The sequence below is a fragment of the Girardinichthys multiradiatus genome, chromosome 17 (assembly GCF_021462225.1).
Source record: "Girardinichthys multiradiatus isolate DD_20200921_A chromosome 17, DD_fGirMul_XY1, whole genome shotgun sequence".
NCBI lineage: Eukaryota > Metazoa > Chordata > Actinopteri > Cyprinodontiformes > Goodeidae > Girardinichthys > Girardinichthys multiradiatus.
The window spans coordinates 20,446,802-20,460,029 of record NC_061809.1 but is presented as its reverse complement, the minus strand read 5'-3'; the positions used below and the strand labels follow the sequence as shown (position 1 = coordinate 20,460,029).

The 13,228-nt window shown below is 37.5% G+C and overlaps 1 long non-coding RNA gene across 1 annotated transcript in view; it reads left to right on the top strand.

Annotated features, from left to right (window-relative positions):
• Positions 1-3,238: 3,238 nt before the first annotated feature.
• Positions 3,239-13,228, top strand: part of LOC124883348 — a 152,169-nt gene continuing 142,179 nt past the window's right edge. Inside the window, exons 1-2 of the long non-coding RNA XR_007042170.1 lie at positions 3,239-3,346; positions 3,583-3,682. This is a non-coding gene — a long non-coding RNA (uncharacterized LOC124883348). The remainder of the gene's footprint in view (positions 3,347-3,582; positions 3,683-13,228) is intronic.

The window sequence follows — 13,228 nt, the reverse complement described above, 5'->3', positions numbered from 1 at the left end:
GATTTAGATTTCTTTTTTGTTCGTTCACTGCATTTTGTTGATTGATGAACATAAATGATTAACACTTCAGTTTTTGAAAACATTCTTTGTTTGCAGCATTTTTTCACACTGCCTAAAACTTTTGCACAGTACTGTACATGACATGATGCCAAAATAATGTCTGTGGGACAATGTGAACCTTTACAATGTGTACTATGTACTTTGATGCTATGGACTATATACAGGGGCTTCTCAAACTTCATATTCAAAAGTCCGACTCTTATTATTAGGAAAGACCAAAGGTCCAGAACATCTAGTGAGGAGCAAATCCCTTTCAAGAAATTTGCTTGAAACTTGCAAGCAAAAGGAATGACAGCTAATTTCTACTACTGTCTGTTTGACAACCTAAGCTGCTCCATATTTTGAAAGTAAACTGTAATGAGCAGTGAAATTTAATAAGAAATGTCTTTCTAAAAGTCACATTTTATTCCATCTCTCAAGAAATATAGTGTCTTTCTTTACACACAAGATTGAACAGAAAGTACAGGAATATCCTCAAAGACCAAATATAGTTCATAATACATACTGCATTTGAGCTTTGAAGGTGTTTTCATGACAACAGGAGACTTTATTTCTGGAAATGTAGCGTACGAGGTTAGCTTAGCCATATTTAAATGGTTACATTTTGTAGGGAATAATATGTGGGTGATTGCTGCTTGACTTTCCAGGATTAAAAAAACGCATGTATAAGTAAATTAATTTGTTTCCAGCTCCAGGCAGGATTTCTTTACTTCCTTTAACTTGAATTTGATTTGGAAAAATTTAAATTAAAAAAAATAAACTACCCTAAAATGTATTTAAATCTATCTAGAACAAAGAGTTAAAGCATTTTATACTATCACTTTTTACAACTGTTGTATATTTATCAGTGGACAATAATGAGTCTAATGTTAGAAAGATAAACGTTTGCTGATAAATGATGGCTGTATCATGAACATAACTTTGGCATGCTCAGTACTTGATATATTATTATATAATTTATATTATAAAATTTATGTCTGAATATCAGAACCCATAGTGATTCTTCTCTTAAAATGCCATACTCTTTCATCTGTATATTGAATTCCATTTAGGAAAACCTACCAACTTGTTCCCTAAGTGTGTCAAAATATTTCCAGAACCAAAGTTTGGCTATCACATTTTACAATTAAAGTTAAAAAAACTGGATGCACAACTAATACGTTCAAAAATAATGTAACTACAGTAAACACTTGTCATTTGATTTAAGTTGGCCCTGCAGAGGACAATGAGGGGAGCTGAAAAGGTCATTCCAGTATTCCTATAGGGACGCTGGACTCTGTGCAGGAACAGAGAGGCTGCAGTAACATGGGGTCAGACATTTAAACTTCATTGAGAGGGCGTGAGACTCCTCACACCCTCTCAATAAAGTCTGTAAACTGCTGCCATCAGGTAAATGCAGCAAAATCCAAAAGCAGCACTGACAGACTGCAACACAGCTTTCTGCTTCAAGCTAGTTTATTGCACCTACTTTGTTTTTATTTGTCTTTTTCTATTGATTTGTTTAGTACTTTTTCATAGTTATACAGGTCCTTCTCAAAATATTAGCATATTGTGATAAAGTTAATTATTTTCCATAATGTAATGATGAAAATTTAACATTCATATATTTTAGATTCATTGCACACTAACTGAAATATTTCAGGTCTTTTATTGTCTTAATACAGATGATTGTGGCATACAGCTCATGAAAACCCAAAATTCCTATCTCACAAAATTAGCATATCATTAAAAGGGTCTCTAAACGAGCTATGAACATAATCATCTGAATCAACGAGTTAACTCTAAACACCTGCAAAAGATTCCTGAGGCCTTTAAAACTCCCAGCCTGGTTTATCACTCAAAACCCCAATCATGGGTAAGACTGCCGACCTGACTGCTGTCCAGAAGCCCACTATTGACACCCTCAAGCAAGAGGGTAAGACACAGAAAGATATTTCTGAACGAATAGGCTGTTCCCAGAGTGCTGTATCAAGGCACCTCAGTGGGAAGTCTGTGGGAAGGAAAAAGTGTGGCAGAAAACGCTGCACAACGAGAAGAGGTGACCGGACCCTGAGGAAGATTGTGGAGAAGGGCCGATTCCAGACCTTGGGGGACCTGCGGAAGCAGTGGACTGAGTCTGGAGTAGAAACATCCAGAGCCACCGTGCACAGGCATGTGCAAGAAATGGGCTACAGGTGCCGCATTCCCCAGACCTGGGCTACAGAGAAGCAGCACTGGACTGTTGCTCAGTGGTCCAAAGTACTTTTTTTGGATGAAAGCAAATTCTGCATGTCATTCGGAAATCAAGGTGCCAGAGTCTGGAGGAAGACTGGGGAGAAGGAAATGCCAAAATGCCAGAAGTCCAGTGTCAAGTACCCACAGTCAGTGATGGTCTGGGGTGCCGTGTCAGCTGCTAGTGTTGGTCCACTGTGTTTTATCAAGGGCAGGGTCAATGCAGCTAGCTATCAGGAGATTTTGGAGCACTTCATGCTTCCATCTGCTGAAAAGCTTTATGGAGATGAAGATTTCGTTTTTCAGCACGACCTGGCACCTGCTCACAGTGCCAAAACCACTGGTAAATGGTTTACTGACCATGGTATCACTGTGCTCAATTGGCCTGCCAACTCTCCTGACCTGAACCCCATAGAGAATCTGTGGGATATTGTGAAGAGAACGTTGAGAGACTCAAGACCCAACACTCTGGATGAGCTAAAGGCCGCTATCGAAGCATCCTGGGCCTCCATAAGACCTCAGCAGTGCCACAGGCTGATTGCCTCCATGCCACGCCGCATTGAAGCAGTCATTTCTGCAAAAGGATTCCCGACCAAGTATTGAGTGCATAACTGTACATGATTATTTGAAGGTTGACGTTGTTTGTATTAAAAACACTTTTCTTTTATTGGTCGGATGAAATATGCTAATTTTGTGAGATAGGAATTTTGGGTTTTCATGAGCTGTATGCCAAAATCATCCGTATTAAGACAATAAAAGACCTGAAATATTTCAGTTAGTGTGCAATGACTCTAAAATATATGAATGTTAAATTTTCATCATTACATTATGGAAAATAATGAACTTTATCACAATATGCTAATTTTTTGAGAAGGATCTGTAGATCCCAGAGAAAACAATTTGTTCCATTTTGCTGTTCAACTACGTACAGGCGGGTTTGCCTAATGAGGTACACCTGTGTGAGAGGCAACCAGAGCCGCCTAGCAGCTGGGGTTTGCGCTTGTTTTCAACGTCATGGTTTTTCCTTAAACGTTAGTTCATAAATACGACCGTTTCATTTCATCGCAAATTGGCTGTAAGTTGATGTAGAGCTTTGCTTTCTTGTAGCTAACAATATTAACACGCATAATTGCTTTCATCCAAACTGTCGCTAATGTCAGTCGCTGTTTGTAACAAATGTGCCGAATTGTTAAAATATTCTGGTGTTTTTAATTTGTTTTTTGGGTTTTAGGCAATAATATTAAGGTGTTAGTAGTGACCGAAATGGCTAGAAAATGCAACTAAATTCACTGTTCTCTTTTACTTGTTCAGGTGATGTTTCTCAACTTTTTAAGACAAATATGGGAATGCTGGACACCAATTAACCAAGGGTAATCTTTATCGAGGGCTCTCTAAGATACTGAGATTTCAGGTATGAATGAAGGTACTTGTGTTATGTTTTTATCTCCCTTTGGCGTAACGTTTAGTTACTTGAGTTTTTCTGTGAAAGGTTGTCATGCTTCCAGCGAGGTACTTACTTTCTCATTTTAATAAGTTTTACACCTTTTTATATCATAAAAAAAGTACCCATATTGCTATGCTCCATTTTTCCAACGAGATTTAGAATAAAGGAAGTTCATAACATTATTTTTCAAAACTAGAATAATTTAATCCAGCAGATGGCTATACTCTTTTACTCCGCTTAAAAGACTTTTAGCTAATGCATTTTTTGTTTTTTGTTTCAACTGATAATAGATGAGCAGTTTTGGAGTTATACAGTTAATTAATTCCTTCCATTATTTCTTAAGTTGCACTTGATTCATAAGCAGGAAACGTTTAAATCATTATTTTCTGTTTTAATTTTTTACTAAACTGCATCAAGCCAGAGTTGTTGCTTTACACCTACAGTAACTACTAAACACTAAGTAACACACTTATTTATTTTTTTAATTATCATCAGGTAAACTCATATCAGATAACTACAGAAAATGCTTTTATTATAACTGTTATTCAAGAATAATAAAAAAACAGGTCAGTCCATTGATACCTTGACTATCTAATCATAAGCAAATATTTATATAAATTAGAATAGGCATAGATGGTAGAGCAGATGATGGCAGGACAAGAGGGTGAAGAGGATCACTGGCAAACTGCATCTGAACCTGCAACTGTGGTACGTCCTGCAGAGCTATCTGCATAAAAGTATAACAATGAAAAATAATACAGTTCACACTCTACTAAGTTAGGTTTATGTCAAAAGGCAATCTTAGGGAAATGTGTATTTTTTATTTAATTTTTGTACATGGAAAATATATTCTCTGATCATCGGTACAGTGTTTAAAGTATTTGTCTCACAGAACTGTGGTGATACAGTTTATAATTAATACCTACATTAACTTAAAATTTGAAAATTCTCTGGTGGAAAATATTCAGCTTTATATTCTGGTACTTGCTGTTATTCAACACATACCTACTAAACGCTTCATATGTACTTGCATCTGCCATTAACAGGTAGCGGTAAATCAAAGAGTGCTGGGCCAAGATCAGGCAGCGTTTAGTAGGGAAATCTCAGTCCAACCCTCCAGTTAGCTTACCTTAGCAGCCAGGCCAGCCTGTTAGCGGAGCTCCACTGCTCCGAAAACTCTGAAAGAACATTTCAAAGTAGGCTCATTCTTAACGAACTGACTGCACTGATGACATTTAGACGTCTACTTTCTTGTCTAAAAATATCTTAAAACAACATTTTGTGACAAATTGATGCTATAAAAACAATACATTTGTATGCTTACCTGTGCCATTACTGTAGCTTGTGGTGCCATGTCTCACTGCACACAACCCTGACCCTTTAACAATCCCAGGGAAATCTGGAAAGACCTATTACACGTGAAGGTGAAATGACCTCAGTGAATTTGTGTTGAAACTTGCCCTGGGCTTTCAAGAGCCTGAGGTTTTAAGCAATGGAAAAGGCTATTCATGATTCAAACATTGATCAGTTTCCTTCATATCGTAAATTTAATTAATTTAATGTGTATTGACTCTCTACAATCCCTAGTTAGGGTCTATGTAAGAATCTGTTTTCAAAATACTTTACACATATTTCTTTTTAAATAGAAGAACAAAGTCTTAGATTCTGTCTCACAAATAGTCAACTCTTTCAGAGAAGGTACAATGTGTTGTAAATGTAGTCATACCCACTGAAAATTTCCAGCTTTTTTTAATCACTAAGCTCAACTTTTGAAAGCAGGGTGTTAGGTGATACACAAACGTAAAGTGGCACACAATTGTGAAATTGAAGGCTGCAAGGCTTTTATTTTTTTTAAATGAATGAGTAAAACAATACACTTTGCATTTTTATGTAGCCATTCTTAACGCTGCAATTACAGCTGCAAGGCTTTAAGGGAATGCTTCTAATGGCTTTCGAGACAAATGTTAGCTCGTTCTTTTCAAAAAGGCTAGAGCTTGGTCAGGTTGAAGAAACTGTCTGAACCTTAATTTTTGAGTCTTGCCACAGATAAAAAAAAAAAAATGGATTTAGGTTCAGCCTTTGGCTGGGCTATTTGAACACAATTATACTTTACCATAAACCATTCTATATTAGCGTTGGCTGTAAATTAAGGGTTATATTGCTGAAAAGTGAGTCTCTTGCAGCCTCACATATTTTCTCCTAGAATTAACATCCATTTGCATGCCACTATGACCAGCTTTATAGTTTGTGCTGAAGGTGAGCATTCTTACAGCATAATACTGCCATGTTTTATTGTGGGGATGGTGTGTTAAGGATGAGTTGACAAAATGTGGATTTAAAGGTATATGAAAAGTGTTTCAAAAGATCCATTAATTGAATTATCTAAAAAAAAAAAAAGTATTTAGAAATGTTCATTCATATCCACATATTGTTTCACAAAGGAAAAACAGTGCCTTATCTCACTACTAAAACACTGAAGTGCTGGTGTAGCTTCATTCATTTAGGAGATGGCAGTCATAAGAGCGTAAGTAGAAGGCAATTTGACTTCCCTGGTTTAATTAAAACATTACACCTCTACTCCACAAACTGAAGAAGCTTTTTATACAACTGAACTACTGTTCTGGTTTGTCAATGATGCTGGCAACAACATGTTTGTGTAGGTTTACTTGTGTCACAAGTTTAAGGGGCTTGAAGCTTATAAAACAGCTGACAGAATCAAACTTTGTGAATGTTCCTGGATCTGAAACCTGATGTATCTGGACAGACTGAGAAAATGTTTCCTTGTAGATTCTTCACCACAGCCAGTGACCCACAGGGCAACCAACAGTCCATGGTTTTGCATCACTTTGATGTACTGCATTAACAGCTGATGCCCTCTGCTGGCTACAATGACAAACTACAGACATGATCAGTCTTATCTACTAAGTAAATTATTTTCAAGCATTCTTAATAGTAAAAATATTGCCTCTGATCTCCAGTTTGGAATCACTAGTCTTCCTGGATCTATTTTTTGTGCTTTTCTGATGAAGACTGATTTCTACAAGATTAACCAAACAGATGTGCTTCATAACCTACTTCATGATCTAAACTACATTTTAACTGCTGGTGGCACATAAACCCTTGCTGTGAAAGCAGTTTTCAAACATCTGACACAAAATGTTTGAAAAGGTTTGAAAAGCACAATTTGCTCAAAAGTATTATGAAATGTCAAGTCCGTCTGTAATTTAAACTTGGATCCCAGTTATTGCATTTATGAATGAATGAGCGTTCTCAGCCTTTCAGTGATTATTGCCTCTTTGGAATTTAAATGTATGCAAAGATCAAAGCGACCCTTCAGGAGGCTGAGGTGGTGCAATAAGCAGAAACCCCTCGACTGTTCTCATAGCAGTCCCTCTTCTATTGTACGTCTGCTGCCCTCTTCTTTGCACAGTACAGCAGCAAGCTTTTATGAATATCCACTAGGGGGCAGAAGTGCTCAGGAATGTAATTTATATATTTTTTTTAATCCCACTTTGGCTCCAGAATCACTTTTCCTCAGCAGTTTGTCTGTTAAAAAACTGTGCAGCCTGGCATACATACATATATAAAAATAGCTGTAGAGTGATGCTTAAAGATAGGTAAATATTAATTTTTTCTGAGGAATTTAAGTCTTTACCTAAACTTTTACTGTCTTTACAAGGTTCATTGGGTCATCCTTAACCTTGAATGAGATTGCATTTTCTCTTGAGTCTAAATGCAAATCCTCATTATACTTGTCTGTAGCCCCTAAGTGTTTTCAGAAGGTCATAACCTCTGTTTCTGCACCACTGCTGCATTGCATTGTCAAGGCACAGTTCCTTCACAACACATTTACCAGCTTTATATTTATACCAGATTTTTAATGACTATTATAAAGTAAAGCAATCAATGTCTTATCTTGTGGGTGCAGTAGATGTTTCATAACACTTGAAATACTTCAGGAGTCTACTGGTGGCACTCACATTTCTTCCTGTGTGCATGATTTAGTTGGAGCCATTTAGTACAGCCTGTGCTCATTTTGCCAGTTTCCTCCTCTGTATATTTCTAGTCTTTGATAGACAGTGGGATGCTTGGAACCTAGTTACATGGGTTGGTGCCAGATTGAATCAATTTGGCAGATTTAGATGTATACTTTTTACACAAATGTCATGGGGTAAATTTTTAATGTGTGGATTCTCATAATATGGTTGCATGTGCACAAGCTTTTTGATGTACATGAATTTGATATTTGAGGCTGCAAGTTTAATTTCGCAAGGGTAAGAGTTAGATAAGTGAATGCATCTTAGTCCATTGGGTAGACAAGAAATAAGAAATAAAACCCTATACATAGTGCATGGAGAAGATAAAATGAAGTGAAGAACGGTAGACTCAACAGCTTTTTGCTCAAGTCTCTCCTAGTTGTGTGCAGATCAGAGCCAGAGAGCAATGGACCTTAAGGACCTTGAGAGGGGGATTGGATGCTTACGGTGCAAAACTCTCTCTTCAAGGCTCTCTGCCCTAAACTTTTTCAGTTTTATCATTAATTATTTCTCACTAATTGCCAGGATTAGAAAAGATGGAGCGAGAAAGGGCACTCTATGTCTCGAGAGTATTAAACTAATCTGTGTGTGTGTACCTTTTCATACCCAAATATACACATTTTGAGTGTACTATAAGGAACAGAACAGGAAGAAGGAGGCTAAATTGGACATTCTTGGTTAGCAATGTTAACACTTTTTACTTGATTGTGCTTGCTGAAGCAGCAAACTATTTCTATTAAATCTAAGAAGACTGTCATAGCTGAGCAATGTCCTTGAGCAATGCAAATTGCTAAAAGTTGGGTTCTTTGCTGATTGTTTAGACAGTTATTATATAAAGTCTAGATATGAATAGTTGAACACTTTCACCTTTGACTTAAATTGTCAATCTTCCCATTTCTTTGCAAAGTTTAGATTTAAATGCATACTCAGTGACATTTATGCCATTTTAATTTCCCAATTCATGAAGGCAAAATAACACATAAAGTAGAAATCAACAATTTTTTTTATTTGCTGTCTTTGACTTATCCTTTCCTAATGTATAAATTAAAGCATACTATTTTCTTTAGCTAAGGAATTTGCTTGTTTTGGTTAGATAATGATTTGCATTGAAGGTGTATTTTATTGTTGCCTAAGATATTGTATTGGTGGTGAATTTAAAAGCAGTTAAAAATGCAGCATGCCAGTTTATCTTTTTATGTACATTTCCTATTGTTAATCCAAGCTTGTTCAAGAATAGCATGCAGGGCATTCCACCCATTTTCCTGTTTTCAGTCTTCGTTTGGAAACTACAGGGGTTGGACAATGAAACTGAAACACCTGGTTTTAGACCACAATAATTTATTAGTATGGTGTAGGGCCTCCTTTTGCGGCCAATACAGCGTCAATTCGTCTTGGGAATGACATATACAAGTCCTGCACAGTGGTCAGAGGGATTTTAAGCCATTCTTCTTGCAGGATAGTGGCCAGGTCACTACGTGAAACTGGTGGAGGAAATCGTTTCCTGACTCGCTCCTCCAAAACACCCCAAAGTGGCTCAATAATATTTAGATCTGGTGACTGTGCAGGCCATGGGAGATGTTCAACTTCACTTTCATGTTCATCAAACCAATCTTTCACCAGTCTTGCTGTGTGTATTGGTGCATTGTCATCCTGATACACGGCACCGCCTTCAGGATACAATGTTTGAACCATTGGATGCACATGGTCCTCAAGAATGGTTCGGTAGTCCTTGGCAGTGACGCGCCCATCTAGCACAAGTATTGGGCCAAGGGAATGCCAAGATATGGCAGCCCAAACCATCACTGATCCACCCCCATGCTTCACTCTGGGCATGCAACAGTCTGGGTGGTACGTTTCTTTGGGGCTTCTCCACACCGTAACTCTCCTGGATGTGGGGAAAACGGTAAAGGTGGACTCATCAGAGAACAATACATGTTTCACATTGTCCACAGCCCAAGATTTGCGCTCCTTGCACCATTGAAACTGACGTTTGGAATTGGCATGAGTGACTAAAGGTTTGGCTATAGCAGCCCGGCCGTGTATATTGACCCTGTGGAGCTCCCGACGGACAGTTCTGGTGGAAACGGGAGAGTTGAGGTGCACAATTAATTCTGCCGTGATTTGGGCAGCCGTGGTTTTATGTTTTTTGGATACAATCCGGGTTAGCACCCGAACATCCCTTTCAGACAGCTTCCTTTTGCGTCCACAGTTAATCCTGTTGGATGTGGTTCGTCCTTCTTGGTGGTATGCTGACATTACCCTGGATACCGTGGCTCTTGATACATCACAAAGACTTGCTGTCTTGGTCACAGATGCGCCAGCAAGACGTGCACCAACAATTTGTCCTCTTTTGAACTCTGGTATGTTACCCATAATGTTGTGTGCATTTCAATATTTTGAGCAAAACTGTGCTCTTACCCTGCTAATTGAACCTTCACACTCTGCTCTTACTGGTGCAATGTGCAATCAATGAAGACTGGCTACCAGGCTGGTCCAATTTAGCCATGAAACCTCCCACACTAAATTAACAGGTGTTTCAGTTTCATTGTCCAACCCCTGTAGTCCTGTATTCTTGATACCTAAATCCAGTACACCAAGAAAATTGATAGGATCTGCTTTAAAACTATTTAAATTCCATTCTATAATGTACTTAGTAGCCTGTAAATGTAGTTTACAATAAATATCACATGCCAGCAGAAAAAGATTTCTTTTTCTTTTTCAGGGGTCAAGTCAGCTGGCCCAAATGGAGATCATATCAAAAAGGAAATGGGGTGCAAATACAAAGTTTTCTCAAAATCAAACAAATATGAGATTGGCATTTTTAATACTATTTAGCTCCATATTTCTAGTAAATCAAACAAAAAAATTAAATTTAAGCTGTAGAGGTGTAAGTTTTATGTGTACGAAATGGAAGAATGAAAGGATTTAATGACAATGTAGAAGTAGATATTGGCAAAGGTGCCAATTAACCCAGAGTCTCAGGAAGCATTAACATTTCAAGATTTTGTCAAAACTAAACATTTTGGATTTAAAACATGAAAACCCACAAATATGGCAGTAAATGAAATCACAGTGGTGCTGCTCCTACCAGTATTATACAATTTTTGGAACTGTAAGGATTTAAGGATTGCAGTGTGTTCTTTCCATTGTATGTTTGAACAGAAGGTACCAGTGTATTTAAGACTATCATTGTTAAGTTAATGAGATTTTAATGTTTTGGTTCAGAAGGGCGTTTTGGTGGAAGTAATCGGCTTACAATCAGAAAGCTGTTGCTAGGAATGGATCCCATAATCACTGCTTAGATCAAAGCAAGTAACAGGGCTTTTCTTGACTCTTCGCAGTTCCACTACGTAATAACTTGCCAGAACAGAATTCCCTTGTCCACCATGCGAACAGAGGGATTGGTATCAGATATAAGCCAGATTAGTCAGAGGAAGAGTATTATAGTGCTGCAGTGCATTAGGAGGTTTTAAAGTGGTTGAAATGTGGCGACAACCTCTTTCAAAAGCTTTTGAAAACTGGGTAAATCAGGTGACTGCAGGTTTACCCTTAACAAGACCTACTTAAAAAAATTAGTTCACACTAGTTTAGATTAATTGATGTTAATAGTTCACCATCTAAACAATTTGAACTAAATCCATTCACAACATAAACTAGATCTTGTATATTTGACTGTTATCAATAAGTTAGCAAGAATTTGGTCTCTGACAAAAATACCCTTTTAAAAGTTGCAAGACACTGGCCCCCGAGGGCTGGCAGTTTAAACCTCATAGTATTACACTTGTCCAGCTACTCTTGTATCAAAGCATTTGTATAGTCGATTTCCATTTGGTGGGGAAAGTGAGCACTGCTGAGAGGCTGAAATCTCATGTTTATCTGATATATTAATCATTTGGGGGAGTGGTGGGTGGTGAAAGAGCTTAAAAAATGTTCACCCAGGTCTGGTTCTACACACGTTCAGGGGACATTTCTTGGCATTTTTTAGAAAATAATCTTTGCCAAAAACCATTGAGCTGCACAAATAAATCATTCTAATGATTCTCTTTTGAAAAGACAAATTCCTTTGCTTGGGATTCTTAATGACGTTTCAAAAATGTGATTTGACTCTATTAAAGCACAGGGTTGCATTGCATCCAGATTTTGTTTTTGTATTTAAGTTTTGTATTTACAGATTTACAAGGGAAGTGATAGTGTATATCTGGTTCAGGATGATTTGTTTTGCTACACTGCAAAAGTGTCAAATCATGCAGAGATTGAATCACCCTGCACATTATCGGTCTTCCAGTGAGCTAAGCTTTATTTCTCATCAGCTGATGATAAAAGCTCTTGTTGACAGCATAGACCAGCTCATCCATCTGCCTCAAGATCAAGTCCCATGGCTTTTGGTATTTTTGTTTTGATTGATGAACCTGCTTCGCTCCTTCACGACAAGATGGACACATCACCTAATACCTTCATTGTATGTTCCAGGTCAGTGCTGCAAATATACAGTAGGTGCAGCTTAAGCTGCAGGAATGCAAATGTACTTTGACATCTGTTCACTGACATTAATGGAACACTTTCAAACATTGTCATCATAGCTAGTTGATTAGAAAAGTATTACCTACTAATACGAAATATCTAATAATACTTCATACTTAGACACACTTAAGAGTCTAAAAAATGAGTTTCTGTCGTTTTTCATGTCATTGAGAACAAATTTAAAAGTGTCTTCTGAGATGTAATGAGTGTGAAAAAGTCTTCTCTTCCACTAATAATTTCTGCAAAATTAAGATTGAAGGTGTATGCTATGTAACTATACAGCAAATATTGTCAGCAGACTGAAGAATATGACTAATATGTTTGCTATCTTTCAAATACCAAACTGATGGAATTTTGGGAATAGCTGCTGTGGTAGGTGGAAAGACCAACTGTCTTGGGGCATTCAAAACCTTTTGAGGAAATTTTACCGTAAAATCAGATGTAGATTGATCAGCCCTTAAAAAGTTCACTACTACGGTAAGCACAAGTGTTGTTTGAAGGGTTAATCGTTTTAAGGAAGTAAAAACAATGTTTTATAGATTACATGCCTTGCAAAAGTGTTCATACACCTTTAAACTTTTAAAAATTGTCATGATACAACCACTAACTTTAAAGTTTTGTATTGGGATTTTATTTGATGAACCAACATAACATAATAGATCTGAAGTGTGGCGTGCATTTATATTCAGCCCCCTTACTCTGACACTTCTCAAAACAAATTTAAATGTAAAAACAATCCAGTTCAACTAACTGCATACAGAGGTCACCTAACTAGTGAACAAATTCCACCTGTACTCTGATAGGCCAGGGAAGGAGAACATTAATCAGAGAGACAACCATGAGGTCTGCAGAGATCCATGATTCAGGTGGGACAATCTGTCACCAGGACAACTAGTGGTCATAAACCCAACAAATTCATGGAAGTGGGAAGAAGGCCATTGCTCAAAGAAAGCCA